We start from the raw sequence: 24,341 nt of genomic DNA, 5'->3' as shown, positions 1-24,341 counted from the left end.
AATGCCGAGCTTGAAGAAGCCACCTATAAGAAAAGACCTAGGTGTTCATGTTGAAATATAATTTTCATCTTTAAGACAATACAGGGAAGCAATAAAAAAGAAACAGAATGTTAAGATATAGGTTAAAGTATAGCATTAAAAATTGTACAATGCCATCTTGGCTATCACATTGTAAGAAAAGATATTTCTGTTATGGAATCACTCCAGACTAGAGAGACTGGAGACATTCCTGTGCTCCAACGAACATCTCACACTGACAGGCTCAATGGGCTAAACTTTTATCATACTGTTGAGGGACAATTGTCAAAGACATGAAGATCACTCTTTGGACTTCTTTGGAATCAATAGCTGAAATACGAACCCAAGGATACAAGTGGAACCACATTAAAGTGCATTTACACCTGAGCCCAATGGAAGGCACTCTATACAAGAAGTAGTGGGAATCTAGAACAATCTAATTGTGTTACCCTGGCTTCTTTCAAGACATTTCTGGATTAGATGTTTGGACATATTAGCTATAAGCAAGCAGTTGGGCTGAATGGCCTCCTTTTGTTTGCTTAATCACGTTTTTATTAAATATAATAGAAACCTGTGAACAGTAGATTTAGTAAATAATATGTGTCTCGTGTTACAAGTACTTGTTATTGTTGATATTTAAATAATTAAGCACATTTTTGTCATTTAGTATTGTCATTTTATGTTTAAAAAATCCCTAATCCAGGCTACAATTTGACATAACACATCTATGCAGATGCAGTATACACAGTTCTGCAAGAAAGCCATTTCAAGGCTGCTATGCCTTTGAGCCTTTTGGTTTTTGGAGATTTTAGATTAAGTGCCAGGACCTTGCTTGGTCTGAGTCCTAGGGTCCCTTGTACAATGTGATGTCATACAGCCGAGTTAGAGGTTACTTTCTTCCCATTGGACTGATAATTAATAAGTCACCCAATCACAGCTCTTCTTTTACTCTCACATCTGAGGACTGGACAATCTGATGCTGCTTTTTCAGTCAACAGAACTGCAGCATCCTGACTGCTTGTCTGTATTCTCATTTGCTTTTGTTTATTTCTATATAATGTGCTTGAAATCTATGGCCAATATATGGCAACACATTTATACAGGAGGATGCATGGTTTCATGTTTTGTTCTGTATTTGTATGGATTAAAGCTGCTGCTCTAGAGCGCAGTGTTGGCAAATTAGAGATTACAGATAGACAGGTAGCATAAAAAGCTGAAGAAGGCAAAAACATGTTTCTCATTTTATCTGTTACATTAACAAACTCCTTAAAAGAAAATACAACAAAAATGTAGGTTTTGAGTATGCAAATGTTTATACAGTATGTATGTTTTGAGTATGGTTTTGAGTTTGTGCAAACTGAGAACCCTTTTTAGCTGTGACTTACTTCATTGCCTTGAGTTACAATCAAATATCTAAATAATAACAATAGCAGCAAACAGCAAAAACAGCATCATGGTTCTAAGCTTTCGCCTGGCATTTCACTGTTGTGTTATTTTAAATGAGCCGGATCACGATCAGAAATGCTTATCTACCCCCCCTCTCCACCCTCCCCCTTTCTTCCTCTGCTAACAGCTACCGGTCTGAACTAGATAGTTCCAGCCTCAGCAGCACTGAGATCGTTTCAGCTGCTTTTGTTCAGAAAGAGCAAGAGCTGCATCTCCCTACAGATTCTGGCAGCACAGAGTCTGCTAATGTCCTCACACCCAGGATGTGGTCAGTAACCTGGTGCAGAGGCAGATAAAGCTCCTTTAATGTACATACTCACAGGTGCAGTTAATTCACCATATACAGGCAAAAGCAAGCCTATGGCATACTGTAGAACTCCACAATTTAACAACTTACACAAATGGGGGAGATGCTTTTCCAAGGGTGTCTGGATCGTGTTCATAATTCCAAGCAGATCCTGGACATCTTTTCCACTAGATTCTGTTTTTTTTTTTTTGTTTTATTTAACTTCAGAATACCTCACTGTTGAAAAAATTTAAATCACTCCATCCTCTGCGAGCTACCTAATGAAATCTCCTTAATTACACATCGAGCTCACAGAAAATGAGAAGGGAGTCTGACTCAGGCTCTGTTGTGCACAGTGGAAGAGGTCACAGGAAGGCCACCCCTGCTGTACCCAAGCAGGGCTTGACAACAATAACAGGTTTATTGCTCTTAAAAAAATAAATCACTATTAATTTGAATAAGTAATTGAATAGACACCCCCCACTGCTAAAATATTTTGAATGTAAAAAAGAAATAAAGAAAATATAAGAAAATTAAACTATGAAGTATGATGATTTACTTCAAGCGGTTTCACAAACACAAATTTATGAGCTTCCTTTACAACACAGCTGGAATGTGTGTTGAATAGTAGCGATAACAGCATATTTCAGTTTTTTAAGTTCTTTAAGATATCTTCTGACAAATAACTCATTTTGTCTTTAATAGGTTTCTGTATACGCTAGTGAGTTTGCAATAAAAATACTGATTGGAAAAAGATGTGTATCATTTGTAATCCAGCAACATTTAAGGGTGTTAATACTTTTACAAGGTACTGTATATCATCCATTTTTAAGTTATTTGATTTTCTTGTCTCTAAACCCACAAGAAAATACAGAAATCCAGAAAAGATTAGGCCAGAGGTATCTCAGCACTAGCTACCTATTACCGACTTTCATCTTTCACAAATCATACCCTATAATTAAACTTCATCTATTGAAAACCTGAAAACAATATTAAATTTATTTGCAATTACATAAATTGTAAGATATCAGGATTTCATTTTTCTTGTGAAAAGGCTATTATTTCCACATACAAACTGTATATGATTTTGTAATGAGAAAAGCTTTTGTTTGAATGACAGCCTGTCTGTAGGACATTATTTAATAGTTTGATTAACGTTTCTTTAATTAATACCCACTGTCTTCATGCCATGATGAAGATAATGCAGTAGATAATATTGTCATGGCCTGTTACTATATTATAAAGTTCCTCAAAAGGAGAAGCAGAAAATATGTAGTTTCCTAATTGTTCCTTAATATTAACATGCTTTTATTATTGTATTTTACATGTAACTGCTTCAAGTTTGTTCAAATGTTTAATTGTCCTACTTTCTTCACATAAAATATTTCTGAATATAGAGGCAGTCTGAGATGTAGAATAATGGCTATAACAAAAAGTACACAGCTCTGATTTGCAATTAGATTTGCAAATATCTGTTGATTTAAGACAAATTAAATCTTTCAAATCACATTCCGGGTATAAGCCCAGAGGAACTGATTTGTCATGGTGCCAGTTTTCCTTGAGGTTTCCCGAAGGCCAACACTGCTCACACGAAAGCAAGTATGGAAAGCCGACTAAATGTCAAATTTGTTCCAATTTACCGTGGAACATGCCTGTCCTGTATGGCTACTAACTACACTAACTCTGCCTAATACCTGAGATTGGTGCTTTTTCAAGCCGTCTTGACAAGGTTAGAGCAACTATTAATAACTACAAAGCCTCTTGACCTAGAAGAAATTATCGCCTCATACTTTGATGTAACCATATTAATCCTTGAACAGCTGAAGAGGGTGAGATAATAAGAACAATTCTTTGCATTTATACTGTAGCACACTTTTTACTCGGTAGGATCCCGAAGCCCTTCACTAGAGAATAGGACGCAGATGTCCCTCTACTCACCCCTACAGTACATGAGTATCATGCAGAGGTCTTTCTATACCAGCCACCGAGATCCTGACTCTCTGTGGTCATTAAAAATCCCAGGGCGTTTCTCGAAAAGAGTAGGGGTGTAACCCCGGCGTCCTGGCCAAATTTCCCATTGGCCCTTACCAGTCATGGCCTCCTAATATAATCCCCATCAATGAATTGGCTTCATTACTCTAATCTCCTCCCCAGTGAGAGCTGGTGTGTGGTGAGCGTTCTGGTGCTCTATGGCTGCTGTCGCATCATCCAGGTGGGGCTGCACACTGGTGGTGGTGGTGGAGGGGAGTCCCCATTACCTGTAAAGCGCTTTGAGTGAAGTGTCTAGAAAAGTGCTACATAAGTGTAAGCAATATTTTTTTATTATTATAACACACTGGATGGTCTCAGAGAATCTGCTGCACATGCTGAATTAAGGGGTAAGTTTAGGAAAGCCAGATTCTGCAAGCCCAGAGTGGAATTTAGCCAGGACACCGGCTTAATAGTGAGATGCAAAAATGAAAACACGTTTGCAATCAAGATGTGCAATGGGGTAAATATCCCTCACAAGTACTGGTCAGATTTATACTATGTTACATAACACGGGCACATTGCTTAACAACACATATTTGTATTTTAAAGTGTTGTATCATAAATAGTACGATGTTTTGGTAAAAAGGCCGCAGCACGTCAGTAAATTTCAGTTTTGTTTCCGGCAACAATCCTCTTTGTGCTCTCTCATCTCATATTGTTATCATATAAACACCGCAGCCTCTACAGTTCCTTCACAAACAGTACCTACAGTACATTCTGGAGTTTGTACTGTTAGTATGTCATGACAAAGAACAGAACACTGGTGATAGCTGAGGCACCATTAACTTCTGTCCTGACGTTTCAATAAAAGACAAGCGTACAAGCTCAGCTGCTTGTCTCTTGAGCATATTTCTTCAGTTGTGCTTGATAGAAGTCTTACTGTACACCACAGTGAAACGCTGCTGTGTGGGTTGCTATGGGGGAGGACGATTACAGGTACTGTAGACTGAATTACAAAGGTCAGCTTGTAGGAGGCAGATGGTTTTGAGCTGTATGAAACACAGCCTGCACAATTTCAATTCTTAAATTCAGTACGCAATGGTGAGAGAAGTGTTAAGGGATGGGCGTTTTACCTCCTTCCTCCATCCATGAGGTTCAAATAGCATCAGGCTCTGGATTCAAAATACTCCCATTCTTAAATCCACAGCTTTTTATGGGGATTTACACTACAGGGTCCTGCAAAAGTACAGTACCCAGACCCACAGAAGAAAACTGACTACAAAACCTTTTGCCATGTTTGCAGTTTCACCTAAATGCTTAATTGCTCCACACAGAAACTGAGATGGGTTTGCCCCTCTGCCACACAGGCCATGAGGAATAACTGGGATATGTTTGGCTCCTGGACATTTTGGCCCACCTCAGTCATTGAACTTTCTCAAAGTATTCATTGGCCTAACAGCTGCCTTCGTAGCCAGTTTCTCTCCTTGCCCAGCTGCTCAGCTTGGAGGGACAACCCGATCTATTCAGTGTCTGGTTGGCTTCCACTTCTCAACGATTGATTTCACCATGTTCACAGAGATATTAAAGGTCTTAGAAATGTTTTTAAACAATGATTTGTGCCATTTATCTCAACTTTATATTTGTATTTGAAAGTCTTCGTAGTTGATTCTTCGCTTTGAATTCACTGCCTGACTTGAGCACCTCACAGAGGTAGGAGTTGTTCATCTGAAATCATATGAACCACCATTACTGTACACATACAGAGGCTACTCACCTAATTGTTTGACTAGTTAAGGTGAACCTACTGTAGGTTTATAAAAAAAAAAGGTTTGAATACCTATGCAATCATAAATTTTTCCATTATTCTTTCATATTACCTATTTTTTCCTATTTTTGATTTTTGCTTAGAATGTGTGGAGTAAGATAAGATCACTTTATTAGCCCTATACAATTTCTTGCATTAGGAATTCATCTTTTCGCATACCCCAGCTTGCTCTCCATGAGACACACAGACAGGGAGAGAAGCTTGGGGTCAGAGCGCAGGGTCTGCCATTGTACAGCCCCCCTGGAGCAGTTGGGGTGAAGGGCCTTGCTCTGGGGCCCAATGGAGTAGGATTCCTCTGCCAGCCGTGGGATTTGAACTGACAACCTTCCAGCCACAGGTGCAGATCCTAAGTCACAGAGCCACTGTTCCGCCCCCCCAAAAAATGCTTCATGAATTTGCGTGTCATCCTTGCGCAGGGGCCATGCTAATGTTCTCTGTAACGTTCCAATTTTAGTATATGTGCTGCCGAAGCAAGCACATTATTGCAGGATTCCCAGAATAGTAGGTTATGCATATACATCAAAGTGTCAAATGTGCATCTGCAAATCTGCAAAGCACTATAAATTCCAGCACATTTTGAACTGGACGCTGTTGTCACCAACACAGGCTCGTTAAAAAAAACTTCTCTGATTTAATTTACATAACCATGAATCGCACAGTAGCAAGAATCCGAACACAGTCCACATTTTAAGAAACACACCTACAGTATCATGACATTCTGGGAATCCTGCAACAATGCAACGTATGAGGTCTTCACACACAAAAAAAATCAGTACATGCTATTCTTAAATATGTGCAACATGTCTATTCTTATATTTGACTTTCTTTTGGTGCACTTAAGTGAAATGATTATTATCACCAATCAAATTAGATTTAATTTACTTTAGTCTTTGAGCGCCTTTTCAGAGAATAACAGCACAAGTGTCCTAATGGTCACACAGTAAGCCCCTGTGTAACCTGATTTCAAAGCCTTTCTTAAATGGAGAGTAAAAGCTCTGGGCCCAGATGACTTACACACTATGCAACAGAACCTGGCTATTTGCACAATAACCCTACTGGTTTTAAAAGGTCAAATTCATAAGGCCTATTTCTAACGCACAGAAAAGTGATGTTTAATTAACGCGTATTTTTATAAGAATTATATTTCTAATCCTATTTGATTTAATCCACTTTTAGTTGAAGTGTCACCTGAAGTGTCAAGTACTGTGCATCGATTAAGCTTCATACTGTACCTCCACAATGCCAGGCTGTGCTGCAGGTCTTGGCAGATTGATTCAACGGGAGTGGTGGTCGTTTGTGGAGCTGGTGACTCCATGTGGGACATCTATGGCACGTTGCTTTATTTCTTTTTCTTTCTCATCCCACATATGTGTCTCTTATTTATTAATGGGTTCATGGTGTGTTAAGTGTCCTGTGTATAGTGGTTTGTCTTTTAACTGCCCGCAGAGCAAATTCCCCATCTAGGATGATAAAAGTAAGTAAAATGTAGAGCAGGCTCTACTCCCTTTCACAGGTACATGGGATAAAACTGTAGGTCCTGCCTGCTATGTAAAGGACTGTTGGACCCATGTGAATAAACGGAGTCATTCCGGACAGACTCTACAGTTCATCTGCTGCGGCCCCTCCCGATGGCTACAGCCTTACCACCCATACACTTCAAGCACCAGCACCATCATACCTCTTTCATGCTGTCATAAATGTCACAAAATACCCTTCCCTGCTCAGCAGGTAGAGGAATCTACGTCTGTTTCAAGACTAATTGTACTAATCTGAAGTACAAACCTTCCAACAGCCGAGCAAAACTGCTCACTAATAAAGTTCGGCAATTAGTTCAAGTAGGGAGCTGTGTCAGCATGTGTAGACTGCAAAGGAACAGGTAAAGGTTTATTCCACGCTGAAAAGACACACCCGAAAAAGGCTCCACAGCTGAAACGTTGTGTTTCCCTTCTTCTCTTTTCAGCATGGGATAAACCTTTACTTGTTCCTTTGCAAGTTATGCAATTAGTTCTGTTGGGAAACAATGCGTCAGGAAATAATACATTTATCAATCAAATTTAATAGCCGTCACTTTAGTCCTGATTAATTGTAGACATCAGTCAATCCCGTATAATATTATATTACAAAAGCAATATTCTGCTTCTCAGCAGTTAGCTCCTTTATGATGTCCAGCTGGTAATTTATAGATTACTGAGGACTGCTTGTCGAGTCAGTGCCTACTGACACAAGGCAATAAAATGTTGTTTCTCCTGATGGCCACCTGTTTTACAATACATGCTTTTGGTACCATCAGACACGGTCGCACACTTCTATAGTATGTTAACGAGCTGACTCAGCATTAAAGGAATGTGCTACTAATTCGTGTTTAGATAATAACTAGAGACTGGCACCACTGGTGTGCTCTACCCTGTTTGTGTTTCTGCAGGAGGGAAACACAGGCCAGTATAAATCGGTCTGAGCAAAGACCAGCTGCTGTAGGACTAGCACTTCCTGAGACTGAGCAGGAGTCAAACACTTGTTTCCCTGGGGCTGCAGACACTGTATGCCCATTTTAAGTCAATGCAAAGAAAACAAACTTCATTATGTCAATTTCTACGTTGCTTAATGTATTCAACTGATATTTTTCCCAAAGCAACTTATATTTGTATGTATTTATACAGCTGATTGTTTCACTTGTACCATTTAAGTGAAGGATGTTCCTTAAGGATGCAATTGGAGTTCCCCCTCTGAAACAGATCTGGGACAGATCCTGAGCCTTAAGCACTACTGCACCCTACAGCTCTGATGTACACACTGCAGCATGCATCAGTGATTAAGGTCTTCAGCTTTTGGTCTTGTTTATTATTTTGCCTTGCAAAGCAGGACTGGTCACAACTATTGAGGCATTGGCCCTATGCCGATATTGGTCTAGCATGAAGCTGAACCTGTTTCTATTACTGTAGTATGTGCTCATATAATTGTGAAAATCAGATTGATTTATTTAAAAAAAAGAACTGACTGAATTCTAAAACATTACTATCCAAACCCACAGTAGCATTTCACAGTCTGTATGATGGTTTTCACATGACTCCAGAGTCCCAGGAGCAGGAAAGAGTATCATCACAGATTAACTGACAGTAATTGAACAGCAGCATTCTTGCTACTGTATAACCGTGAGTTGTAAGATCCACTAAAACACACAGTTGAATTTTTTAAATCGCTATCACTTCATATTGAATCCTAAAAAATAAAATAAATAAAAACACAAAACTAGAAGATTGGTGTTACTATGAATTTAGAAATAGGTGAGCCATGGCCTCATAAAAGTGAGTCCAGGATTAAAGACCTTTTCGGGGGAACAGTATATTTAAAAGGTGCAACGTTATGTTTCATTCATCATCCGGCACAGCAAATGTGAACTCATTTCTCACCGCGTGTTACTATGCCTGCGTAATTTATGAATGGCTCTGAAAGTGCTGAATAATGTGAATCCATATTAAGTAACACATGTGGATGCTGGGTGTTTTGGGTAAATATCGATCGGTGTGGCGTTACTGTTCGCTTGCCTTAGGGCCCTGGAGAGGCTCGGCGACCCAGCGCGGTGTGTGTGTGTGTGTGAGAGGAGGGCGACACCAGCTGGACAAATCGAGTATTACTTTTTAAAAAGTTAGTCCAGGACACCCCAAGAGCTGAGCAGGACTGCCTGGACTATTGAGGGTACCCTGAGCGCATGTTTCACTTAAGACTTGATTTTACGCTTAATTAAGGCTTAAAAATCCCGGATAACCCAGACACCATAAGCAGCACAGTCAGATCAAAATGAAAATGAACACATTCACTTTAACTGTGCATATCTAGGACGAACTTCTAGCTTAATGGCGCTCATTTCGTTTCTGTAAACCCTGTAGTGTAATATATAAAAGTAACTAATAGGAAAGAAGAAACTGAAAGGTATATTTACCCTTTTGTTCTTTTTTATACGTTTCCACGCGTTTACAGGTTTTAAGATGTCGGGACGAGGAAGATAAGATCTAAAATAATTAGCGGGATGGAAGAGCAGTTAACCCAGTCAGGTGTACCGTACATTATGTACCTGGAAAGTAAATTAAGGTTGAACGTCGTTAGGTTTTACAGCTCGTTTTCTATGGCAACGCCCGAAATCACACAAAACGAAAACTGTTTTGACCCTTTTTTGCAGTACACATAAAAAAAAACGACTGATCCTATTTTTCTGCTACATATACATTTCTGTAGGTGCTACTGCTCCAATTGAGATCATCAGTATTCTCTCCCCAGTGCCCTACCAGTCTGGCCGGCACGCCCAGACAAAAGCTGGATGTAAAAAAAACCTCACACAACAGGATGACATGGACAAAGAGCCTGAAAATAAACACGGGCAGTAATTATAGTCTGCCCATTTCCTTTCTCTTTTTCGGGGGGGAATCCGGGAAGCGTGGTACAGTAGTTTGCGGGAAGTGTTGACGTTCCTGCCTCTTTCCTTATTTCGAAACTAACAATTTATTTTCACTGTTATGCAATTCCATGCAGTATATACGCGTGACATTTGACGCTTTGTGTGATCAGAAGCAGTGCGGTGTAAACACGGTCGATATATTTTAACTAGGCCCATCATTCCTTTAGTTTCGGAAAGTACTGTCATTCTAATTTTATCGTGATTAAATATATTTATTCATTTCATGGTTACAGAGGGAATGTCCTTATGCAGAAAACTAGTTTCCAAGTCAAACTTATTCAATACTTTTTGGATTTAGCATACTCGAGCTCCACAATTACTGTATAGCTACAAAATTAATTAAAATGGACCAGATGTGAGAAGGCATTCATCTGTCCATTTCTGCAACATGAGAAAATGATTTAATAAAATTAAGGTGGTATGCACAAGGCTCATGATTCCAATGTATATAATTACAAATAAATCAGGTCTTCAAATTGAAGAACTTGGGGGTGATATTTCATCCAGGCTTCATGTTTGACACACATGTGCAATATATTGTGAAAACATCATTCTACCACCTCAGAAATATTGCCAGACTATGTCCTATGTTTTTGACAACTGTAGCTGAAAGCTGGTCAATACTTTCTTCTCTAGAATTGATAAATGCAACACCCTACTCTCTGGGGTATCAACTGTAAATCCACACCGGACAAACATCAGTATATCCAGAATTCAGCAGCCCGAATCCTGTCCTGGAGTCTTTGCTATTGCAATTGCAAAAGTGACTTCCTCATGCTCACCTATGAGACTCTAGATGGCTTGGCACCTCAGTACCTTCTGACTTACTATCGTGCTATTCCCCAACTCAACCTTTGTTAGTCTGACTGGACTCCTGTCTGTCCCCCAAGCCCTTCTGCATACTGACAGAACCTTCTCCTGGAATTCTCTGGAATTCTATCCCTAAGGATAACAGAGAGTCACCTTCCATGAGCACTTTCAAATCCAGACTCAAAACCTTCTTCGTTTGAAGGGCTTTTATTTAACTGTGTCCGGATATGTGTCTTTGTCCTGTATTTAACTGGGGCAGACTGGATCAGGGTCTGTGCCCCTTTCCTACAGTTCTTTATTCCAAACCCTTAATGTACCTGTGTAGTTCTGCTGTCTTCTCTCATTGTGTCATTCTTTCATAATGCAAAACACTTTAAAAGCGCCATATGAAATAAATGTTTCGGTACAGTACTTTTTCCTCCAAACTCAAGTCAATCGTTTATCTAGGATTAGAGAAATCTACACCAGAAAGCTCATTCTGAGTGTCAACCACGTGTGAGGATTTTTTTTTAGAGAGTCCATAAGTCTGTTAAAGTTTTCACTCATAATGGCAAGGGTACACAGAAGATACAGTAACAGGCTGCAGTTTAATGTTAACCAGATAGGACCCGTGCAGTGGTTCTGAATCAAGGTTCCTTTTGCTAACTGCCGGGTTTTCAGAACCTATTGTATTACAAAATACAACATTCAGAACATTTTTTACTCATTTCGAAGGCAGCAAACATTAAATGACACAAATACAAATTCTGCAATTTCCCTCACGGGATCAATAAAGTATCTATCTATCTACAGCAAAAAAACAATTGAGAAGAAAAGGTGCACTAGCACAGTGTAGCTTGGCTGTGTTTCCTTCTGTAAGGACAGGTGCTGTAGATGAATGTGAATTATTAGTTCATCAAAATCTTCCACAGGAGCACACAACACCCCCAAAGCACAGACAGGTACTCTAGGTCACAGGCCACCCTCCTCAAAATCTAATTGTAGTAGGGACATTTTTTGAAGAACTGAAACTATTAATTAAAAAAAGGCAAAGTCAAGGAAAGTAAATAATGATGTAACAGTGCGATTAAGGTCAAAGGATGCCCTGCTACACGTGTAGGGATGTTTATCTGACTTAGTCAGTTCTTTTAAGAGACCTCCAGCTACTGACTGCTGGGAAGTTAATGAGTGTTCAGGTTTCAGTCAGCTGGCTTCCATTTTTGGGTCTCGAAATGAACAAATGTTGACACAGCTCTACTTGCGGGCCAGGAAATCAAAGTTCAATCCAATGTTTGTAAACAAACACATGCTTGTGGTCACACATCTTTCCTTTTTAAACACGCTTTTGCACTGATCCTAAAGGAAATCCAGCTGTGCTGGATTCATTTTGCCATAGACATTTCTTGCTCACAGAAAAGAGTAAAAACTAAAAACCTCAGATGATTTCCTGCCCATGACTGCAATACCTTGTCACTGTTCCTGTACAGCGCACACTGAAACCTCCCTTAAGAAATGTAGAATCGTAAGCCAAGGAAATATTTATTACAGGAATGTTTATGCACAGTATATTTATATATGTTTACAAAAAAACAAGAACAAACTGATACCAATACCAAAATGAGATGATATACATTTCTTAAAAGGGGCCTTTAGGGTTATTCTGGAAGCCAAAGAACAGACATGAATCCAGAGGAAAAAGCTCCATTAACAACACTCCAGCTGAGCTGCAGACAAATGGGCAAAACTGAAAAGAAGAAAAACAGCCCAACTTGCAAAGAACCCATTAAAATATGTCTTCTGCTCTCTTTTAACCTATAAAGTCACATTGCCTTTCATTTTAACTGAATAGAAGCAGGAATCACTATTAAATACAGAGGAAGTGCATCTTAAAACTGTTTATACCGCTCGCACAGTGAGCATCTGTGCTTCAGGGGAGCTCTGACTGGCAGGCAGACTTGCATGGAGTGAACAGACAGAAAAGTCAGGCAGGATCAAAAGCTGTCCTTAATTCTTCAGCGTTCATGTAGAGTTTGTGATTGTCTGTTAAGCATCTCTAACACTGCTCAGCCTGAGAGCCTCAGGCAACCTGCGGGGCTACTGTTTGTGCAGCTAATCAAATTTCACAAAAGATGCCTATCTTCTAACCTCAGAAGAAACGAAAGGTCATAAATGAGAGGAGGTCATTCGGCCCCTCTAACCCATTGGGTAGTTAGTAGGTTACTGCTTCAAGAATCTCAGCCTTTTCTTGAACGAAGCCAAGATGGCTTCAGTGACTTACAGCAGTTGTTCCAGACCTCCACAAACCAAAAGTCGTCTTCAAGGGAAGAGAAAGGAGTCTGACAATAATGTATTCTGGGATTGTTTGGCTCACTTTGTTGCTCTATTGGTTTTAGAGGGAGAACACTTGACAAGGCATTTGATCCACATGGCCTTGGTCTGAAAAGAAAACACGGTAACTATGCCAGTGTCATTAAACAAATGTGGCATGCTGAACCCACACGCTGAAGGACATGAGTTTTTTGAACTGTGGAGCAGTTTAACTTCGAGTTTGGTGTAGTGTTTGCACTGGAAGAGCTCCAGGTTTTCTTCCAGCGTGTTCTGTGTGTGAGGGCCCATTAGTCTGGCCTCAGTCATGAACTCAAAACCCCTGACAGCTACAAAAGGAGAATGTTTGCCTTTCACCGCTATTTCCCTCAGGCCCCGAACTCTGGGGTTTTCAGAGCCAGTAGATGTTCAGAGAGATGTCTTTTTTTAAAATGGATTTTTTTACAAGTTCACTGATGGGGGTCCCAACAGACGTTCCCCTCGAAATCATGCTCCTGCCTGAAATCACAGGGAGACTTTCATGAGTAAAATTGCTTACAAGATACTACCATGTCATGCCATAGAGAACTGTATGGGTAATTGGAAAGAAAATACAATTAATTTAGAGGTTACTGGTTGTGCAGTAAGGGTGCTGTGCAGATGCAAGATCTGCTGCCCAATGCAAGTTCTATGTTCTATTGGAATTAGAGATGGGAGACACAATGCCAGAACACTGATACTCACTTTTTGTTTCCCTCGTTTCCCCCACTCTTTTACACACACCTTGGCCACAGCGTCTTTTGTGTTTTTTGCTCCTTACATTTTTAGCTTTCACAGTGGAATTGACCTCTGTTTGGCCCTTTACCACCTGCATGCCGCCACAGCCCCTCCCTCAGCGTGATGACAAAGATACAGTACCGTTAATGCAAGATCCCACTGCATGCTTTGCACTCAGTTCTACACAGCAGGTGAAGGAGTACCTGGGGTCAGAAAGGTGTCCGACATTAAACAGACGCTTGTTCAAATTACACTGACAGAAACATGGAACATGAATATGGTACCTCAGTGGATACAGCACTGGTCGCTGCAGTGCTTATCTGCAGTTCGGCTGAACTCATTATACAGAGGAGCCAGTGCAAGCCAGCCTTTTTAATCTCTTTTCTGTCTGTTCACATAAAAAATTCAGCATGATGAAGTATTGCACAGACGGCTAAATGCCACAGGGGAGTTTAACTAATTTGACTGCACTTTAGTAACATGGAATATCTTTCCTGCATTGGATGAAGGAAGAATGTCAGAAAGGGAAGAGCATAAAAACAGAATCGAGAGAAAGGCATCCAGTACACCTAGCTTAACCACTTTGGTAGTTAGTAGATAATAGATCAGAAGATCTCATCCAACTGTTTCTAGAAAGGAGTCATCAACATGACTGGGTAGCTCGTTCCACACTCCCACAACCCTTTGGGTAAAGAAGTTGTTATCGTTCATAAAGACTTTCAAACCAGAGATAAGGGTCCATTAAGAAAAAAAAAGAATATTATGACAATGTTCTTGTGCATTCAGATTCAACATCCTGAAATGCTTCCCACCAAATTTGATGTAATTTTAAAAGGCGTGTGAGGTTTAATACGTTTTAACAGAAATATTTAGTCATATTTACCATTGACTACGGAGGCTGTGCAGAAAAAAAAACCAACAACATTCCAGATCCTCAAGGAAACCTGCAGTATATCTAATACAGCAAATGAACACTATAAGAATAGTCAGTAGGATGTAAAGGTTACTAATCTGTGTATTTTTAATAAAATACAGTATCCTTGTAAAGAGCCCATAATCTAATAATCATAACCACTTTTTCACTTTAGAAAAAAAAACTGACGTTTTCACATTCTGGACTATAACTAAGGCTACGAATACACATACTGTAGCTGTGGACAAGTCTATTAAAATGAGCTCCCAAACAATGGCTTTTAATCCCTGGAGTTATTCCCCAGCTGTGGAGCAGAAATGCAGAGAAACTGAACTGGTGTTGAACCAGCATAACCTTTTCTCTTGCCTGTAGAGTAAAAAGGTACAGAACCCATGAACTGCATTACCAGACATATTTGCTTCACTTGAATGAATGAATAAATTAAATTAATTGATGCACTGTTGCTGGATTTTCACTATTCTGAGCAGCGCCAAGGTGAAGCAATGAGGATATGTTTTTTGTAGGAGAAAAGAAGATAATATACTGTATGTATTCTTATACGTGTTCTCTATGGATAAACAAAACAAGGGCAGCCTTCCGAAAGAGAATTGTACGTTCGCTTTTCTGCAAGATGAATCGTACTTCCACCTGCCCCCTGGGAACCCGTGTAGGATGTACTTCATTCTCAATGCTTCCTTCCTTTCTCACACTCCTCCCTGTGTCAGAGCTCCGACACAAGAAAGAGCAGGAGTAAGAGGACACCGCTGTCGTCCAGTGTTTCACAGGAGCCCCGCACCAGCTGACTCCAGTTCCCTGAAGCTCCCCCATCTAGTTTTGCCTTGACAGAGCGGTCAAGGTCAGAGACGCCCCTACCCACAGTGCACTGCAGGAATATCAGTGCAGTGCTATCGTTTCTCACGCAGGAGACCTCTTCCTCCCATTGCTGTTGCTCCCGAGAGCGAGGCAGCTCTCCCACAGAGCTGCAGTAAAGGCCCAGCTGTATTAAAAGATCTCTAGCTCTTCCTTGTACGTAAGAATTCCTGGTGAAGCAATTTTTTTTTCTGGTTATAATAAAGGTTTTTTACTGTATATATGCAGTATTTACACTGCAACGTCTAATCTAGGATAGCGGGCTAAAGATCTGGTGTAAAATAAATTCCTAAGTGTAAATCAGCCGAAACAGAAGACAATGATGGCTTGGAAATGCGTAACAATGAGGCGCAGTGTGCACTGTGATGTGTTTGATCTCCAGTTAGATCCAATACTGCGCTGTAAGATGGTGGACCAGCAGCTGGTCCTCATCCACTGGGACTAGAATATCCAAACTTCTATACAGCAGGATGGTGGCCAGGGGCAGTGCACTGCATGAGGTGCTGTCCGCTTGGTGGGATATTCGACCTGACTATGAGGGCCTGACTATTCGGTGTTGTGCTGCAGCCGCTGCTGAGCAGTGCTGCAGTGAGACAACAGGTTGAGAATCAAGAGCAAGACTTCGGGGATCTTTGGGAGATCCTGGAGAGCTGGGACAGGGAGCAGAGAGAGAAATGTGCAGGCAGGCAGGAAGGAAGGGAGTGAGAGATAACCACGCTGTCGCTGATTGATGACTGTCTGAAGAGACCAGCAGGAGAGGAGCTGCCTGGAATAGCAGGCAGCAGGGTGGCTGGAGAAAGTCCTCTCGGGAGACACAGACAGCGGGGCCAGCTGTCTGCGGCAGCTGGGTCAGAGAGGTGGGGTTCCCAGAAGTGCTGGTGAGAGATCTCCAGTGGAGAGGCGAGTCTCCGCTGGATCGGTGCTAGCGAAATGCGACGGGGAAAAGGCCATCGTTCAGAAGCGAGTAGAGAAGTGGCCTTACATCTATAAAAACTCAATGTCGCAGCGCTGATCTAGCGGAGAGCCCAGCCCTAAACAGCCTGCTCACTTAGATGGCTGACCAGTGGACTGATGGCCCGATGAGACAGGAGGTTGGTCAGATTGTTAGATCCACCAGCCCCGTGTGGACGAGATCGGGCCACCTCTCAATTCGCTGGCGCGCGGGTCGCCCCCGGCTACGGTTGGACACGAGCTGCTCCCAGCCCGGTCTTCAAAATTCCCGTTTGTGCAACCTGTTAACCGCCATGTCCCGGCCACATTGTGCCCTGGCCTCCCTAAATGCCCCCTCTTGATTCGGCTGGTGAGAAGATGCTGCGTAGTGGGGTGGAAGCAGGGGTGAAAAGTGCTGTACAAATGCAAAGGGATTCTTTTTAAGTACGGGTGTCCCTGAGTGTTTGGTCGCCAAGGGAATCAACACCAAACAGTCCTGGGCCTGGATATGAACCACTTATCTTACATTAGTGCTCAACACCCTTGTGGTTGCAACCTTAAACAGCCATAAAAGTAAAAATAGAGCTCATCTACAGTACATGAGCTCTACATTATGTCACAATTTTTAAATGGCCTGCCCCAACATTTCCACATCATTCTTGACTTACTTAGAAAGACTGTCATATCCTGCTTGTGAAGAATGGAAATGCAGTGCTCTTCAGCACACAGTCCAACAGTAAAGAAAGGAATAAAATGTTTCAGTGCCAGAGAGACAGACAGAATGATTCTGCTGGCGGGGTCAGGAGCTCTGACAGAAAGGACTGAAGTCTGGCTGCTGCAGTTCATACTTGCTAGTTCTAGCTGTAGTTCTCCAAAGCCAGGATCCAGCAAGTTTTCTAGGTCTCTTTAATCCAAAAACAGCAAAATAAAAAACCTTTGAGAAGCGTTTAAACTGGTTAATTTAGTGTAAGTAACTATTAGCTGATTTAGGTTATTTAAAGCCAAAGAGGTACAAAAACCTGCAGGTACCACGACTGGGGATGAGCACCACTGTGTTACGTTAAGGCAAACTGTAACAAAGACAGGTACTGTACAGGGATTGTACAATTCATTTACTTTCTGGAAGAAGGCAAGCTTTCATCTTGAAAGTTTTTATGACATCATACTGACATCAAATTGTAAAAAAAAAAAAATTGGATGTTAACAAAATATAATAACTTTAACCTTCCTATAGGGGTAATGTTTTATTTGTGAATGCAAAGATTTGTTTTGATTTCTTTCATGCTTTATGACAACATATTTAACACCACATGCGCCACACTCCAATGTTCTTGCTTCAACACCAACTGTGATGACCGATATGCTAAAAGGTCAGTAACAAATTAAAGAGCTACATTGCAACCAAACAATTACGGCCTAGCATCATCATCATTACTAAACAACATTACATTGTGTTACTTTAATTATTTCAATTTCTCCCCCCGCTTCTACAGTATAAAGTATGTAATTAGCAAACTGAGCTGTAGAGGTCTGTACACTATTACTTAACCTTTGCACCCTTGTGAATAACATGGTGGTAAGCAGAAATTTGTGTGTATTTGTATTTATTTCAGTTTGTCTGATTAGTTATTGATAATTTATATATTATTCGTTTATTAATCTGCTGTCACTCAGTAAAATCTTATGATTCTTTTATAACTGAATTTAGGCATAGATATGTATCATTATTAATCTTTCATTATGGGAAACATTTTTAGCATATGCCCTATTTTTGGAACTGAGCTCCAAACAGAAAAGATTTAAAAAATCAATCAGGGAATCTGACAGACTCTTACTATGAGCTGCATTTTTATGACAATAATGGAATTATTAATATAATTTAAGAAAATGACTTCCTGAATTCATGCATTGACAGCTGATAAGGCTTTTTTTCCCCCACAAATTAACTTTGTGTTACAAATATTTAAAATTCTGTTGATGTTTAGAAACACTTATTTCTGCATCCACAGAACTGGTATCACTAGACAAATATCTATCAGCTGTCTATGATAAATTGGAAACAGCTTTTCTTGCATTTCTGTCAAATTCTTTCAAAAATCAAATTCCAAAGTCCATTCTCCCCTTTATAATTGACCACAAACCCCCAATCCCAGTGCAGAATCTGACGCACAGAGACAGAAACAAATCGGCTGAGTGCCTGAGTTAGTTTTCCTTCCGATAAAAAGCCACCAAGAACACACTGTTCTGTAGAGGCAGACAATAGGATCAGTACAAACAAAGTACAACTCGCTGGAATACACAGGCTGTACCCTGCCTTGCACCCCACTGCATGCTGGGATAGCCTCCAGCTCCCCTGCAACCCTGTATTGGATAAAGCAGTTAGAAAATGGACTGATGAATGGATGAATGTCTACATGGACCTCTAGGAGTTCAGAACTGTATTGCAACTCATGGCCCGATTTTAAGTTACTCTATGTAATTAGGTAGAATGCATTGGATTACATTGTATTCTTTTTCAATGATGTGCTTGTGCATTCCTGTATTGCGTTGGGGCACACTTGTAATTGACATGTGCTGTGCTGCCATTCAGATTAAATGTTCAGTCTAGGTTCTGAATTAGAGGATCTATAATCCACAGCGATTATATGTTTACATACATCAGTATGTTTTCAGTATGCAGATTCCTGGCCAGGTCTTGTGCAAGTGATCACATCACTCCTGTCCTGGAGTCCTGGCACTGGCTTCCTATTCGGTTTAGAGTCGACGCTCGCCTGAACACATTTGTTCTTTGACCTGTGAAGTGCTTTGAGAAGCCAGTTTTAAAGGCACTATATAAGATAAAATTCATTATTAGTAGTATGAAGAGTATGGGGCTATTAACAGCAGTTGTGGTTTTAAGGGTTAATGCCTCTTCCTTCGCCGCCTGCCCCCAGAGGGTGTGACCGCCGTCGGGGGAGTCTCTTGGCGGCTGTGCAGACGTTGGGAGGGGAAGTGAATCAACCTCTCGTGTACCAGGATGTCTTCCTCTCGCCACTTTCTCACACAGCCCCTGCACAAGCCCTCCTGCAGCCCGAGCCCGTTCTCAAGACGGGTCAAGGAAAGCTCTGCTCCGCTCTTCCGACGAAGAGTGAGGAATGAAAATCCGACAGGACCCAGTTTTCAATAGTCCTGCATAGAGGGGCTATGGCTCATTCAATTTGTTAAGGCTCATTCAATTTGTTAACTCCATAGTATGGTGATGGAGCTACTGTATTTTCTGTTATAAAAGCCTATCTGCTGCCACTTGACGCAAAGGCCTTTCTTCAGTTGGAGACAAACGTGCCCCAGGTGTTCTAAGGCGAGTGTCTGAATGAAGGTCGTCCACAGGGAGAGCAGTGTCCTGGGCACTAACCGAGAGGCCCTGGAATCCTGCAGCAGGATCTGGAATCCTCCGGGATCTGGCTGCTAGCGGAGCCCCAGAAAGCAGCAGGCAAGCCTGAGCCCATGGTTTCCTCCCCCTTCATATAAATCTAACTGTTTAAAAACGTCTGGAGGTATATTTACCTGGTAAAGTCTGAAAAGAGGACACAAATCTTGGAAGAACATTCATTTTTGTGGTTTCAGCTCTTCCTGTGATTGTTAACAAATTCCACCTATTTAAATCCTCTTTAAGTTTATTTACCAGTACCTTAATCTTAATTATATATATAGAAGTCTGATAAATTTTGTGGAATTGTAACACCAAGATATTTAATGTCTATTTTGATCCCATCTAAACTTAAACTTAGATACGGTATAATATCTTGTAGTGCTGTCTGACCCACTGTCAAACATACTGTTTAATATCTTGGGATCAGGATACTGTTGGAACTCCTGGAACTGACTGATTTATATCTGTCAGATACAAAATCACATCACGTCTGTACTGTATATATTGTTATTTTATGTTCTTCTTCTCCCACCATAACTCTTTTTAGAATATAAAGGGGTGGGGTTCACTTGTGATTAAGAGAAAAAAAAAACTTTAATAAACCTCTAAACACAAGCTGTATTTAATCATTAATCATAATTCAATCATTAATATTATTATTTTGTTTAACTCAACAAACACATATTCTAAGGCAAGACACTTACCCTTGTAAATACTAATTTTCTTAACAAAGAACATACCTAAACTTAATTCAATCATTTAAACAAAAAATTCAGACCTCTAACAATGCAAACTGTTAGAACAAACAGTCCTATTTTTAATCTCGGGAACGTTTGGCAGGTTTGCTCACTGCAAATTCATACAGTGTGTCCCTTTAGTACTGGACACATGGAGGCCAAAGGCTAGATCTTTATAAAAGGCATTATGTTAACACTTCCAAGAGAGCAGCCTGATCATACTTATACACATAGAGGAAAAACACTTTCCAGGAAAATATACTGAAACGGATCCAGGCAGAGACCCACATGGTTTAGTCCTATGCACTAGCGTATCACACTGGTTTGAAAACCATTTGATTTTCTCTAGAAAGAGAGTCTAGTGCCCTGGGTGAAGTTCAGAAAGAACAGGAGCACGTTCTGTTCTACCTGTAGGGGCTTATTGTCTTATACGGATCTGGACCGTAGAAGAAGAACACAGTTCTGAAGACCTCACGACTTCACTGAGGAGACTCGGATCTGAAGTAATTCCCAGTCAAGACACAACAAGACCTATCTGGTAATCAGCTAGAAAGATAAGGGTGTGTTGCACAGGAAAAGGCATCTAATACTTCTGCTTTAATTTCACTAAAACCACTGGCTTCACAAGAACTATAGTCGGCTTAAGTCTTACTGTTCTATAAACAGGCAGCTGTCTGCTCAGAGATCTGGTGCCTGTCTTGGAAGCCATCATACTTATGAGCCCTTTGTCAGAGTGAAGAACAATAAGGATAATAATTAATAATTATATTAATTGCTTACACTTATATAGCGCTTTTCTGGACACTCCACTCAAAGCGCTTTACAGGTAATGGGGACTCCCCTCCACCACCACCAATGTGCAGCATCCACCTGGATGATGTGACGGCAGCCATAGTGCGCCAGAACGCTCACCACACATCAGCTATCAGTGGGGAGGAGAGCCGAGTAATGTAGCCAATTCACAGATTGGGATTATTAGGAGGCCATGATTGGTAAGGGCCAATGGGAAATTTGGCCAGGACACCGGGGTTACACCCCTAATAAATCATACTATATGTCCATTTACATCATGTTTTGCTCGCCAGTTTTGTGCCTGTTATCAGACATCTTTCTGTATTTAAGATGACAGACGTGGAAACGTTTTTGCTGTGGAAACCGTTCTTGCTTTGGCTTTAAGTTACCTTAATGCTACATTCTGTAACATGGCTAAACTGTGGACTTCTCAGTTCACCTTTTATTGCTGCCACTTGGTGATTGCACCTAGTAATGTGCTTTATTGCTGCCTGTATGACGAACACTAATGTGATACATACACACAATGGAGGCAGGGGTTCTGTCATGGGAAATTTCCACTGTAAGGAGTTTTAGTTGCCTTATTTGACAAACCCTGCGACTGCTTTCTCTTTGCGAAATAAAATGCTAAAGAGCACGCCAAAAAACATGAAAACATTCATTAAAAACATCAAATTATATTTGCAACCCTTATAGTACTTTAGCTGCCTGCTTGTAATGTTTAATCATTTATTTCTTGGGGTGGAAGATGAAAGAAGATGCTGTTCCACAACAACAATTTACTGCGTTTACATCCGAGTAGAAAATCTTATCAGATCAAACCAGCAATAAAGAAAACCTCCAGATACATCTTACAGCACCGCCTGTTGGCGATACTACATATTGCAGGCTGAAGAAATTCCGTAATTTTGCAGAAAAGCAGAAGGAAATTAGATGCAATGAATACCAGCTTCCAAGTCATTCAATTTCCTAGAAATGATGACTTTTTAATCTTTACCATGCAAGGCAATATATGCACAGATGACGTTGCTATGGCAAGACAGCTATGACGAAGCAAGCCCAGGTAATAAATTGATAGAGAGTGTGGTTCCACACAGAGACTCCTGCCAATATGTAGGAAACAAATTTCTGCGGTTTACTTTGTGCACTGACTCAGCAAATCATTCCAGTTACCAACAACAGAAATAAATCATGAAGGATCCACAATACCTGGGCTGTCAAGCTCGTTCGTTTTTTTTGTATTTTTTTAGAACAGTGCAAGACCAGCGTTTGAAACAGTTTTAAGACAAGTTTCCAGAGATGGCTAAACAAAGAGAGGCCCTTATTTTTCTCAAGCAAAAATGTCAACAGCCCAAAAGGAGTACAATGTCAGACAGGGGGAAGCTGAAGGCAGTAAACAATCCTTCTGATTCAGTCTAATTCATTATCATCTGTATACTGTATGTTACTGTGTAATATAATATAATTCTCATTTGCCTGTAATATCATTCTCAGGACAAAGCATGGAATAGTTACCTGTAGCGTCTAGACAAATATAAGGGAGCATCATTTTCACTTGTAATTACTAATTTTTATTTATTTTTGTTATTCAGTATTATTCATTTATTTGTATATCATTGCTGTTTCTTCACTCAAGTTCTGTGACCAGCTAGGGGAGAAGAGTAGTCTGAGTGTGAGGTTGCCAGGAAACTAGTAGTCCTGTTCCTTTTGTTCATTCTTAGAAGGTTGAAAAATAAAGACAGCAGTCCACCTGAAGAGGAATTAACATCAAAATGCTAAAGGTAAGGAGAGATGAAAGAACATCCACAATTTTAAAATGTACATTTAAAATCTATATTGAGCTCCTAATGATTTGAAAGTATAATCACATATTCTTTTCCAACGCATTCACTTGCATAATACTGTATATCCTCTCCTAACAAAATGAATCCATTCATTCACAAAGAGTTCACTGCATTCCTATTATTCAGTAATATATGGTAATGTAACTAAAAGTAAATACTAAGGTTTCATTTTTAAATCATTACAGGCCATAATCCTGTAATATTGGGAATTTGTAAAAGTAGGTATTTGCAGAGCTAACATTTCAATTGAACTAGTTTGGAAGTCATTCTTGCAGCTGGTATAATTATGTCATTATTATGTCTACATATTCACATGTCATTGTAGGACTGAACTGAAGCTTATGTCCTATTTGTAATAATTCGTACAAATCTCAACAATAATGATACTTATAAGTCTTATATATAATGATACTTATATCTCTTTAAAAATGATAGGAGGTCATTTAGGCCATTCTGTAGCCCTATTTTATCTTGTCTTTTTCTAGTGTCAAATGGGTTTATAGGTGATTTTCTATTTCTTTGGAGGCGAACTGTCATTCTAACCATAAAGCTGATAAAGTAGCCTAATGAATTATATAGTGCTTGTCTGACTTTTTACATTTTGGATACTTTTAATAAGATAAAATCACTTTATTGGCCATATACAATTTCTTGTATGAGGAATTTGTCTTCTCACATACCCCAGCTTGCTCTCCATGAGACACGCAGACAGGGAGAGAAGGTGGGGGTCAGAGCGCAGGCTCAGCCATTTACAAGCAGTTGGGGCTAAGGGCCTTGCTCAGGGGCCCTCCGGAGTAGGATTCCTCTGCCGGCTGCAGGATTTGAACCGGCAACCTTCCAGCCACAGGCGCAGATCCTGAGCCACAGAGCCACCGCAGCACCCCATCAGAAACTCATGAGAAACCAATCACACTTTTCCTTGAAAAAACAGCCTTAAGAACACTAACAGATTCCAGTCTCTGTGTAAAAAAGTGCTTCCT

The 24,341-nt window shown here is 40.4% G+C and overlaps 1 protein-coding gene and 1 pseudogene across 3 annotated transcripts in view; both read right to left on the bottom strand.

Annotated features, from left to right (window-relative positions):
- Nucleotides 1-24,341, bottom strand: part of adgrv1 (adhesion G protein-coupled receptor V1) — a 203,674-nt gene that overhangs the window by 53,495 nt on the left and 125,838 nt on the right. The window lies entirely within an intron of this gene.
- LOC148673814 (U6 spliceosomal RNA) lies at nucleotides 5,924-6,024 on the bottom strand (annotated as a pseudogene).

This window comes from Lepisosteus platostomus, chromosome 4, assembly GCF_059453375.1.
Source record: "Lepisosteus platostomus isolate fLepPlt1 chromosome 4, fLepPlt1.hap1, whole genome shotgun sequence".
In the NCBI taxonomy this organism is placed as follows: domain Eukaryota; kingdom Metazoa; phylum Chordata; class Actinopteri; order Semionotiformes; family Lepisosteidae; genus Lepisosteus; species Lepisosteus platostomus.
This window is presented reverse-complemented; position numbering and strand designations above follow the sequence as displayed.